This window comes from Miniopterus natalensis, chromosome 3 (genome assembly GCF_054644295.1).
Source record: "Miniopterus natalensis isolate mMinNat1 chromosome 3, mMinNat1.hap1, whole genome shotgun sequence".
NCBI classification, from domain to species: domain Eukaryota; kingdom Metazoa; phylum Chordata; class Mammalia; order Chiroptera; family Miniopteridae; genus Miniopterus; species Miniopterus natalensis.
This window is the reverse complement of record NC_142083.1, coordinates 59,226,164-59,239,472: the sequence shown is the minus strand read 5'-3', so window position 1 is coordinate 59,239,472 and position 13,309 is coordinate 59,226,164. Positions and strand designations below refer to the sequence as shown.

At 40.0% G+C, this 13,309-nt stretch overlaps 1 protein-coding gene across 2 annotated transcripts in view; it reads right to left on the bottom strand.

Annotated features, from left to right (window-relative positions):
* The window catches only part of FER (FER tyrosine kinase), a 313,312-nt gene that overhangs the window by 15,942 nt on the left and 284,061 nt on the right, over window positions 1-13,309 (bottom strand). The window lies entirely within an intron of this gene.

The following is a 13,309-nucleotide window of genomic DNA, read 5'->3' as shown; positions in this document are numbered from 1 at the left end:
CTTTTCCACTGTAGGGTCCCCTTCCACTTAGCTGTTCCCTTTGCCTGGAGTGCACTCCTAGACTTTTGCATTGCTGGCTCCTCTTCATTATTCTTAGCTCAAATTCCCTCTCCTCAAAGACATCTGCCCTGGCCACCCTTATCTGATAGGGAAGACAGCAGTGAACAAAACAGACCAAGTTCCTACTCTAATTCTAGTGGGGAAAACATTCAATAATCAAATTGAAATATACACACTCTCACACACTATATGTTACTATGTGGAGCATGGACTGGTGGAACCAGAGAGCCCAGTCAGGAGACAATTTCAGGAGTTGAGGAGAGGTGTACATAGCCTATACGAAGATGAAAGTGGTGGAGTTGGTCAGAAGCTGTCAGATTCAGGATATATTTTGCAAGTACAACCAAAAGGATTTGCTGGTAGATTAGATGTACAGTAGGAGAGAAAAAGAGTCATGATGACCCTAAGATATCTATTAATGAAAAATGCTAAGCAAACCAGCTTCGTCAACCTTGCAAAATGCATCGATAAAAAATTCAACCACTGACCTGCCTGGGTGGCTCAGCTGGTTAGAGCATCGCCAAGTACAACAATAGGTTGTGGGTTCGATCCCTGGTCAGGGTGGGTATAGGAGGCAACCGATATTTCCCTCTCTCTCCTCGCTCCTTCCTCTCTCTCAAATCAATAAACATATCCCTGGGTAAGGATAAAAAAAATTCAGCCACTAACATCATAGTTAATGGTGAAAGACAAAATTGTTTTCCCCTGAGATCAAAGCAAGGGTGCCTGCTTTCAGCATTTCTATTCAAAAGGACCTCTGTTCTGGAGGTCCTGAGCTTTGAAATAAGATATAAAAGAAAAAGAAAAAAAAACCCAGAGGCACAAATATCAAAAGAGAAGTAAAACTACCTCCATTTGCAGATAATATTACTTATACATAGAAAATCCTAGGGAATTTACATAAGAACTAGAAATAATAAATAATAAGTTTGTGAGATAAAAGGTTAATACAAAAAAGGATGCTTATATGCCAGCAGAAAACAGAAAAGAAAATAAATTCCATTTACAGTAATGCCAATAAAACAAATAGCTAAAAATAAGCCCAGCGAAAGACAACTAAGTCCTCTACACTTACAACTGTGAAAGTTGACTGAGAAAAAAATAATAAATGAAAAGAGTCCATGCTCATGGAGTGGAAGATTCAATGTTAAGATGGCCAATCTTCCCAAATTAATCTATAGATTTAATGCACTCCCCATCATTATTCTAGCAGTTTGTCTTTGTAAAATTAAACAAGCTGATTCTAAAATGGATATGGAAAAGCTAAGGTTCTAGAACAATCCAAATACTTTTAAGAAGTACAAAGCTGAAGGGCCTAACCTGATTTTAAATCTTACTATAAAGCTATTGTTATCAACACAGCACAGTAAAGGCAAAAGATATAGCTCGATGGAACAGAATAAAGGTCCAGAACTAGATCCACAAGTGACAGAGTATACTGATTTCCGACAGAGGCACAAGGGTGCCGCAGTGCACACCTCCCAGTCCTAGTCACTGGGCCGCTGGCTCCTTCTTGGGGCCAAAGGCGAGTGCTCCTGGCCAGCACGAGCTTTTAGTCGCTGCAGCATTTTAGTCATTTACAGGATTTCAGTTTTAGTACTTCCCTCAGAACACCACCTATGCTTTACAAATACATACACTTCTATTATCATAACCATCTTCACTGCACCGCCAGAGCAGAGGTTTGTCCTCTGTAATGAGGATTACGGTTCTGGGAGTGACCAACCTAAAACCAGTTAGAGATACCTTCTATTCAATGTAAATAACATTTCAATAACATTTGCAGAAAACTTTACTTCCTTTGGGTTGCATTAAGTTCAAGTGAATGGAAATGGTATATTTTTGGCATAATCTATTAATTAAAGTAAAACCTAGGCCTTCAGGCAATAAGCATATACTGCATACTCCCTGTTTGCCTAATACGCTAATAAGCATTAAAGGCGATCGGAAAAACAGATTTGACCTCTGGGCTGAGAAGCCCACAATCTAATTTGGGAGGTAAGGCAGACATAACACCTTTCCCCCTTGTTCCTCTCCATTCCTTTCTTTTTTAAGCTCTCTGCTGCCCAACCCTGAGTCAGATTCTCAAGGAGAAACACTGGTGCTCCCGCCTCTTCACACAGGAAACTGCTTGAAAACGAGCCAGTGTGTTAAAGACTGCGAATCCTGCAGGAATTCAGAGATGAGAAACCTCATAATAGGCTGGCACTGCCATTCACAGGAGGTATCAGACGTAGCTCTATCTCACCACATGCAGAGGAACATAACAGCAAATGCTGCCGACTGCCAAAGGGATATGGAAATGGCCTACTTATGTCTGCCGAATAATCTTATTTGAAGATTCAAAGTCAAACTTCTGAGTGTGTAGCAGAAGTGTCTTGCAAGTCGTATATAATATGAGAGAGGCTAATTAAGGATAAAATGAGGCAGTTGCAGGAAATCCAGTGCTTGCAGGCAATGGAGATGAGCAAATTTTCTTTGCTACTGGAAAGCACAACAGTGGGCATCTGGGGGCAAACCAGGAACAACCAGGAGGCTGGGCCAGTGTTCCTCTTTGCCAGGCTGCTTCACCCCAAACATAATTTACTATTTGCAGCTATGATTCCACAAGTCAGGATTTATCCCTCATAAAGGAAATGAGTTAGAGAAATATTTGCTTTTTTTGGTGTGGGGAAAGTACAAATAGTCTCCCTACTAGGTCTGGATAATACTGAGCCACAAACAGCTATCAACATTTAGGAGGAGAAAACCTCTTTAAGGCCCTGAGGTTTCCTCATTCTGAGTAAAACATAGCACTCAACCAACAACCTATATTTTGAGAGTTGCAAATATATTTGGGGGGCATTATAAGTAGTGGTTAAAGGCACCAACCTTGAAGCATTACATTATAAACTAGCTCTTGGACCATCAGACGTTTACTTACTTTTAACCTCAGTTTTCTCATCTGTAAAATGGGAATAATAGTATCTACCTCATAAGGTTGATGTGAGAATTAAATAAAATATGCAGCCTGGCCAGCATGGCTCAGTGGCTATCTCAGGAGATCTTGGTTCGATTCCCAGACAGGGCACATGCCTGGGTTTCGGGCTCGATCCCCAGTAGGGGGCATGCAGAAGGCAGCAGATCAATGACTCTCATCATTGATGTTTCTTTCTCTCTCTCTCTTTCTCTCTCTGAAATCAATGGAGACATATTTTTTTAAAAAAAGAATAAATATGCAAACTCCTTAGCACAGTAATTGGAAAATAGTGGGTGCTCAATAAATGTTAGCCACACTCCGATATAAAACTGCACATTTATCACAGCAAAACTTACATTTTAGCCACAGAAACCTTGTATTGGAGAATCACTCCTCTTTCCCCTTCTAATTAGAATGAACCATTTAAAATTTTTTTATATGAATATAAAAGCCTTTCAATTTAGTTCTCCTAATAATTTATGTAGCACTTACTATGTGTCTGGCACTATTCTAAGCACTTTTCATGTATTACGTCTCTTAATTCTCCTAATTACTATATTTATGATTTTCATTTTTTTATGATGAAACTGAAGTTCAGAGTTAAGGACTTGCCCAAGGTTGCACAGCCAATAAGTGGGGGAAAGTGGGAATTGTACCCCATAACCCAGCCCCACAGCCTGCAATTTTAGCACCTGCTATAATGCCTCTCAATACAGCTAAGCTAATACTTATCTTCTAGAATGTAATCAAACCACAAACCACTTAATCCATGGCCAGTGACTACAACTTTTGAATTTTAAACAACAAAAGAGCCAAAATTGGTTATCTTTCGAAAGAGATATTTCGAACTCCCTCCCCTTCAAAACAGAAAAATAATCCCAAAACAGTCTATATAATAAGCATACAAAAAATGTTTTCTGAAGAAACCAAATGTCACTAACTACTTTAAAACAATATGCCTGTGTGTTGCGATAGAAGGAGAGTAGGGCTGCCTGTTTATTGTTGCAAAATTGAGTACACATTAATAGAAACAGAACCATAAACTGTCGCACAGAGCACACCAGAAAACTGAGGTTGGGCAAAGTGAGGTATCTTTAGCAACACAGCAGGCACCTTGGGGATTGTTTTATACTGGCCAACACCAATGCCACTATTTAGCAGATAGTGCTGCGATCAGAGATTAGCCAAAAAGAGGTGATCATCCCGATTTTCCTGCAAATCACATGTTATTTCCACATCAGCATCTACCTGATCTTTCCTTTAAATAAAGTACATGTAAATGTGAAACCTCCCTACATTCTCATTTTCAAATACACCCCTGATCTTACACAAAGTTTTCCATTCATCACAGTGTTCCTCATTGCCTCTTCTCCCTTGTAACCTCTCCCTTGGTGAATTGTGTGCCCATTATTAATGGAGCACTTATTTCTAAAAGAACAGGCCCCAAAGGAAGACCCAGCTACAAAACTAAAAATTAGTCCCATTATTAAACTCTGCTTTGTCTCTTCCCTTGAAAAATTGTTTGGTGTCACAGGCTTCTGAGAGGTTGGAAACAAAAGTACTGAGTACTGCTTCTGTGGATGCAGCAGTAGACCAGGTGTGAAGTGAGGGTTAGAGTATAATTTGTGCTTTTTTGCTCGGGGCTGGTCCAATGCCCTCTGGATATTTATGGTGAGAACCATAGGACTCACTGTTCCTGAAATGTCTCCTGCTGCTTGCCAGGACACTTCAGATTCCTCAGGATTTGTCTCTTTATTTACTGAAAGCCACTGCTAAAATGTTACCTGTGGAGAAGGGGGCACATACTTCCACTTACTCACATTTTGGCATAAATTATTTGAACAGATCACTGAGTAGGCAGCAAATAATGGCTTAAGGGAATGGGAGACAGAGTAGGTATGTTCTGACAGTGAGAAAAAAGAAGAGGAAAATTGAATAGCACAGGGAACTGGCTGAGAAGAGCAGGCCTGGGCAGGGCATGCAGTGGGCTCCGTGGAAAAAGTCAATTTGGGCACTAGGTGACTATGTAAGGATGTGATGGGACACTGGGTGGAGCAACGATGCAGATGTAACTTCTAAAATATCTGTCTAAGGCTAGCTCTGGTGTGCTTAGTCTAAACCTGGTTACCTTCTTCTGGTAGGTAAGAGAGAAGGATCACCACATGCAGCCTGGATGCCTCAACCGCTGAATCTACTCATCTGGAGACTGCTCCACGGGGCTGCATTCAGAGGAGAAATAGCCTTTGGTGGTTTCCTCTAATGAGGCTGCTGCTGGAGAACTGGGACGTGAAACAAACAAGCCCTTGCCTGACACAGCTGATGGAGTGCGAACCATGTATGAGAGCTACTGTAAGTCATCTTAAATGGAAATGTTCAGCACATACAGAAGCACTTCTTTTAGCTCTTGCATCTCCTTTCCTTGGGTGACTTCCCTATTAGAGGATTCTAGTCGGACATGCACAAGTACAGACCCACATATTCTTTTATTTAGCTTAGGAGTCAAATTCCTAGATCACTAGCTAAAGAAAGGAAACTCATGTGGATACTAAAAAAAAAAATTCAGAACCAAACACATTGTAGTAACACTTGCTTCCGTCCTAAATTAACCTGAAAAACCCAAGGGGAATTTCCTTTGTATTTACCTACAGTGATTAATCAGGGTGCTTTACAGTTTTATGAAGTGGTTACTCTATTTGCAGTCAGAGATGAGTCTCTCTCAGTCACTGGTTTCTGCTATCACCTGTGGGGCCACATTCTGAAATGAGATACCAAATCTCTAGAGACTACCTCTGGGTACACATTTTAAACAAATACTGATCTACTGTTAAATCTCTTAATAAATAGAAGACTGAGGCAGGCAAGAGGGCAAATTAAAAGAACATTGATGGAAAATAAATGTTTAAATCTCTTTAGTTCACAGAAATACACTAAATCCCAATGGGTAATTCAACAAAACTGAGCTCCGTCTTAAGCAGCACATTGAAGGCCAATAGCTGTCCGAGCTGCAGCAAGGACTTGCCTCCAAAGTCAGCCTCAGAGCTGACGGCAAGCGCCTCTAGCCCTCACAGATGCCTGGGAGGGAGATTAAAGAAGTATCCCCCAACCCCATTCTGACAGCACGCGAAGGGAAAACAAACCATTCGCCTGGTGACAAATGATATCACTGAAGCTGTTACACATGGATGTGAGAAGTTACTCAGAGCAACAGACAGGAAAAACTGACAAAACCCTCCTTGCTGGATAGCCAGGGTGGTAATAGCTGTCCTTTACTGAGGGCTTTATGTGTAGGTGCCAGGGAGTGTTTTAAATACTTTTCACGTAACCCATTTTCTGTCAATACTCAGCTTTATGCATACTAATCTGAACATTAAATACATTTCAGATTTCTCCAGAAGTATTGGTGCAAACATCTCCACTCGGGAGTTTTAGACTAGGGATTAGGAGAGCAAAGTTCTCGCCAGTGTTTTCCTTAATAAGCCGTGCAAGCGCGCACATCACACACGCTTTTCCAGGACCTTGGAAAGAAAACCAGTTTTTGACTGTTCTGAGCATGAGGGCTCCTGTATCATGTCGAGCAATTTTATGACTCCTGTGTACTCCACCCTGATGCGAGGGTTCTGTTTCATAAAGGCTGACAGAGAAAATGCAACATGATGAAAAGCTATTAAGAATAATGTTTTGAAACAAATTTGCATATTATTAATCACAATGGTAAAATAGTACTGCCTACAGATATGTAACAGGACATTATTCTGTCTCAAGGGATGCTCGATGCAACCTGGAACACTTGCAACAATTTGGAGGAACTAGGGACCCTTGGCCCACCAGCTGGTACCAGCGTATGGGCCTCTCAACTCTGACGTTCTGTCTGTTCCGCGTTAAAGGCATTGTCTTCCTGTAACTGGCTGGATGAACCTAGCCACACAGTCATGCTGGATGGTCCCGGTGAGGAGTTTTCCATGTTTCTTGTGCAACAGTAAGTGTCAGCAGCTAATGAGTGGACTAATAGCTGGGAGGGTAAGTTTCAAGATGCCACTCCGTGTGGCCAACAGTCCCACCCATCCCAGGGCCAACCATCACAATACAGTATCCTCTACCTTGCTTCTGCTGAATAACTGTGGTCTGTGGCCAAGAAAACACACTTCCCAACCCTATCAGGATAATAGTAACCATTTCTTTAGTGCCTAATATGTGTCAAGAATGGTACCAGGATATTTACCGATTATCCCTAACCCCTATTTGAAGTGTAGATATCTCTATTACACAGAGAAAGAGGCTCAGAGACTAAATAACTTGCCCAAGGACTCATAGCTAATAAGTGGCCGAGTATGGAACCCATCTTGCTCCAAAGTCCGTGCTCTTTCCATATTCTACAGTGCTGAGTTTGGCTGTTTTTGTTTCTTTGAGATATTACTCATATTTGCATTCCTCAAGTAGATAGATTACTGTCATTTTGTTCCTGAAACTTGATCTCCTTCCCATCTAAGTTTAATGAAACAGAGCCTCTGACTTGGTGCTTAGGTTATGCAATATAGAACATATTGAGAAGACTAAAATATGCATTACTTTTTCTATTCTAGTTTCTATTCTATTTTTCCATTCTGTATAAAGACACATAACAATTCTCCCATAATCATTTGTTATGGTTTATACTTTCATGATGTGATAGACATACCCACACTGGGCCCTAAATTAAGATATAAAAGGCACATAAAGGAGCAGAGCAACTGTGTAGTCTGTGATGTACAAGATGCAATAATGAGCCTCAGGATCATTTAAGTTTTTATAGTCTGCAAAATGTTCTGCTACTAATGAACAAACACATTCTAATTATGGTGGAATATACCTAGATTTAGATACTAGATTTGCAGGTGGTTAACTCTTTGCAGGATTAACTTCTCTGTGCAAGGGATGCCATTGACTCTGCACTTTGCTGAGGGAGTCAGTCATGGACTATATCCCCCAAACGGCCTGTCCCCAATTCTCCCAACCAGACAACCTGCACTTTTGCTTCTGTTTGGTGATGCCTAATAGACTCTTAGGCCATCCTCCTAGGCAGGCAGGAAGATGGCCTCGACTGGCATGCTAACACAGAAAGTGTCTCGAGAACGCATCCCTTCTGTAGAGAGGGGAAATATCTAATCATATTTACTGTGGCACTGGTATACTGGTAATGGAAAACACTTTTCAGTACCTATAAGAATTCAAGAGAAGTCATGACTTACTTTCATCTATCTCAACAGTTCTTTCCTTGCCTCCCATTTACATTCTTTTAAAATGAAATTTTCATTATTCCTATTTCAATTTCTAATGTTGTTTTCTATGTCTATGAACTGATATCCCAGGTGAGTTTATAATAAATTTTCCTTCAATCTTGTGATTGCTTTCACTGTATGAAATCCAAATGGAGAGTCTATGTTATGAATATGGGTCTATTTTGTAATTAATTCATTTTTATCTTGAAACAAAGATCTGAAATTCAATTTCTTTTCTGTCTTCTATTTTCTTTCCATAGTCAAGAGAACTTGCCTTTGTCTTTGTTCAATTTTAATTCTGCATTATGTTTGATAAGACTTTATTTTTGTATTATATTAAGACTCAATTTCATATATGTAACTATTTTTCTTTTTGTAAGTTCTACAAGATAAGAGTTTTAAAAGATATTCACCAAATGTCCTATGATTAGTTGTTATTCATTCTGTGATTCTTTGATGTAATCCATACAAAACCTGCATTTTGCATTCATAAAGGATTACTTGTCTGGGCAAATATTAACTTTGCAAATACATGAAATTTGCATTTGCCAACTGGCAGACCACAATTACATAAAACAAAAGTGTCTGAAAGACTCAAGGTGGGCAATAAAATAATTTATATAAATGTAAAGCCTATCGTGCCTAAAGGGTACCACAGGATTCTGGCAAATTGCAGTGATCTCCAAACTACCCGAGGAAATTGTGACAGCTGCTTACCAGCATGCAGCAATGGGGGGCAGCAATGGAGGCATCAAAGGGAGTATCACAGCGTCTTGATGAAATTACACAGGGAATAACCACCGACCTATGTGGGAACTTAACTAGGACACAGGGTTTTTACATTTCACAAAATACCAAACTGTCATTTTAGTGTCATCAACTGAATCTTAGTTGATATTAGGTAATAATTGGGCCTTTTAGATTATCCAAAGTATTTTTTTTTAACCTTCACCTGAGGATATGTTCGCTGATTTTTAGAGAGAAAGAGAGAAACATCCATCGCCATGAGAGACAAACATCGATCGGCTGCCTCCCTACTGAGGCCGGGGATCAAATTCTCAACCTAGGTATGTGGCCTGACCGGAAATCAAATCCACAACTTTGAGACAACATTCCTACCAACTGAGCCACACTGGCCAAGGCTATATCCAAAGCATTTTTAAGGCAAAGTAATTAGGGGCTACATTTGCAAATAAAGTTTCCATATTAAGATCTTATTTTGACATAAATTAAATACATACCACAGGTCAATACATAACTTCAACTATGAGGCTCAATACATTTAATAATTGATGAGAGAAGAGATGAAGTCATTTCTGGTTATTTGATCCAGGAACTGATTAAGGAGACACTACTTCTCTATTACACAGATGGGTTTCTATTTTCTAAGAACATGTCCTTATATGGTTCCTGCTTGACATACACAAAAACCCTTATTATTTTACACCCAAAATACATCTTATTTTGTTCTTCTTGAAAGTACTATTTCATTAACTGTATAATTATAGATTCTAGCTACTAAAAGTACACAAAACAGGGTATCTTTACATGAATATGTATGTACATATCAACCAATCAGTCCATCTTGGGTTCAGCTTCCCTCTAATGAGGCCTTTCCAGGTACCAGTCCTCTGCTGTGTGCTGCAGAGAGACGGCCTCATTCCTCCTGAGAGTGAGCTACATGAGCACATAAACACTGACACTGGAAATTACAAGTTTGAAGGTTAGGAGTAGGCTCTCAGAGACAAGTGTGGTATGAAAAATATGGCCACAATATTTTGTACTTCACCCCTGTACCTGGGCTAACTTGGCGGTGTTGACAAGGAGGATGTGGCAGAAGTGATCATATGAAGCTTTGTGGCATCAGCCTTTGGCCTTGCAGCTTCCACTTTTGCTTTCCTGGAACACTCCTGATGCCATGTAAGGAAGCCTGGGGGAGAAACCAAGTGGAGAGAAAGAGGGACCCAGCCTACAATCAGCTGTAAGACCCCAGTAATGTGCATGAGGCTCCAGGGCTAGTCAAGCTACTAGAAGCCTGAGACAGCTAAGTAATCCCAGGGGGAAACAGCAGAAAATCATTCAGCTAAGCGTAGCAGTCTAGCTGAAACTGTTGACCCAGACAGACAGACAAAATAAGAAATGGTTGTTGTTTTAAGCCACTATGGGGTGATATTTTATGTAGGAGTAGAGAATTGGTACAGCAGATTTATTAACAGTAGTGAGAATGACAGCTCAACAGCAAGGATGGGCAGGGCAGAGTTGGGGTAAGATATAAAAGAAAAATGACCACTGTTTGAGGAAGGTCTGGAGCTATTACCTGCCTCCTCCATACCTAATAGAAAACTGTGCAGTCACATGCTCATTGGTGCAAACACTTCTCTGGGCTTGGCTTCTGAGCTTCAGCTTTGAACATGTAGCTTTTTATGGACGACAAACCAGAATTTTCCCTCTTTCAAGCTTCCCCCCACCCCCACTAATGAGTGCCAGGCTATCTGGGCAGCATCTCTTCTAGATACTGCTTCTGGGATATCTCTGCTCCCAGAGGGCTCTACCCAGTCTCAAGCTTCTGCACTACCACTTCTAATCTGATATAAAGAGAAGAAAAATAAATCTGAAACACCTGGCAAATGGAAGCTGGTTAATTTAGAGCAAAACTTCCCTGAGGCATTCTGGAGGAATTTTGATATCAGATAAAACAAATCACAGTAAAAGTGACACGGATAATGATGACCCTGAGTCATCAACAAAGGTGAACTATTGTGAGTTATGCTTAGTGTCAGGAAACAGGAAAATATGCTAGACAGTTTATAACTATTTCTATAAAAAAGATTTACAATTGAGAGGGAGAAGGCCAAGAGATAAAATAAATTGACTTGATGCCTTCAGACATATGTATATAGCACTTACCATTTGCCAGGCACTGTTCTAGGCAAAGCAGTGACAAAACAGACAAGAATTCATGTCCTCATGGTATATTCCTCTGGTACAAACTAGTTAAATGATACACTATCAAATATGACCCATCTGAAAGAATTACTCAAGGACACACTCCATGTAAAGTAAAAAAGGAATCCGTTAAAGGGGAAGACATGTGGAGCAAGAAACAGAAGAAATGAGTGACATAGTTTTGTCTAAATAATCTGATTCACTCTGTTAAAATGGAGGCAAAAGCCTAGATGACTTCAGCATGCTAACTGGAAGGGAGGAGGTGAAGGACGTAAGGTGCGGCCACACCCCGCTCATCGCAGGAGAGAACAGGAGGGAATGTAAAAAGATGGTGTGAGACGCGCAGGTGACAAAGAAAAAGCCGGTGTGGCAATATGCCATCAGGAAGTAGGATTTAGGGAGAGAGAGCATCCATTAGAATAAAAAGAACTATTCTATATTTCTAGAAAGTAGAACTCACCAAAAAGATACATGATAATGTCACTAAATGGGAAATGCAGCAAGCAGTGAAAACAGAATCGAGACACATTTTGAGTTCAGGGCAAGTACAAAGCAGCACAGAATAAGCGACTCAGACGGGGGCAATGTATAAAACATGTAATAGGCGGAATGTCAGCGGTATCGGCAGAGATGGAGTGAGACCGCCTCAGACGCAAATGTCAAACGGGCCAGAGGACCTGCTTTCTAAGCAAACAGCAACGTAACAAACACCAATAAAGGAAAGTGGAGGCCACCTTTGAGTATTTCAATACTATACCACTAACGGAAGGGTAGTTATCTGACTTCGACCTATGTGGAAACAGAGTAATGATGGAATCCCACACTGTGCCAGTGTGTGGTCTGATTATTAAACAGGCAGTGATGTCATTTTGTGTACAGGTGGTGCCTGATTCACTGCTCTGCTTATCTGAAGCAGGGCTGATCGGTGCCTCTGGGGACACATTTTTGGGAGCAAATGTGTCTTTGAAAAACAATGGGCGAGTTCTCTACTGGGCTTTCCAGCTATAATCTCACAACCAATTATTTTAAAGCTAACTAGTTTAGGTTTTCTGCAATTTAGTTATTTTGGTGACTGATTCTATTAATACAACAACAGGCAACACAACCATTATGCAGATAAGGAATTAGTTTTATTTTAGGAATGGTTTTATGATCCATTATATTAGCTATATAATGAATTGACGTGAAAATTTCATCCTATTGCCATGTGCCAAACAATGAAGTTGATGTCTATAAACCTATCAGACACCCAAACTACTCTATAAAGGTTTTCTTCATATGCTGGATCATATTTATGTCAGGTTATCAAAGAACACACTAGGCAGTAATGTTTTAAAATGAATGTTCAGTATTTTCTTCAAAATAAAATTGAATCATTTGTACTAAAAGTAATCATATCCTTTTTTTCTAATAGTAGTGAAACAACAGATGCTTGTTTTTATACAATATCCAAATATTTTTTTTCCTCTAAAAACCGCCTCACCAAAGTCCTTTCCAACAATAATAACAAAGAATTCCAGTCATGCTGAACTCATAATGGTTCAGGAAGATGATTCACGAAAAGAAAAGTCTTCCTTTTCCACAGGATATGTGGCAGAGAGAGAAAGCCCAAGCTCAAAGAAGGGACCATCATTTACTAAAAATCCAAGAGCCAGCTATTGGGTTTAGCAAATTGCAATCAATGGATAATTAAATATTTTAGTTGATAATGTGATTATGAGTAAGAAAAATAAGACGATGCTGAAGAAACTGGGTCTAAATTATACAGCAGATGAGAGAGCAGAATTCCAGTCCATAGAAATTTTTAGGATTTTAGCACATAGAGAAATGACAGAACCTCTTTCTCCAGGACTGTTAAAGAAAGGGTAAGGTCCACAAACATTTCCTTGACTTCTAATATGTAGCAAGCACTGTGCAGTGTTAGAAAAGACTAGACTGGGTCTCTGTCCTTAAGGACTTTACACTGTGGTAGTAAAAAAGGATCTTGTAGGTAAGATAAGAGGTCTACAGAGTGTGATGGGCAAAAAGAGGAAGTAGGTAGGGGAAATACGACCAGAAATGCTTCATGCTTGAGTAGAGCCTTGCTAAA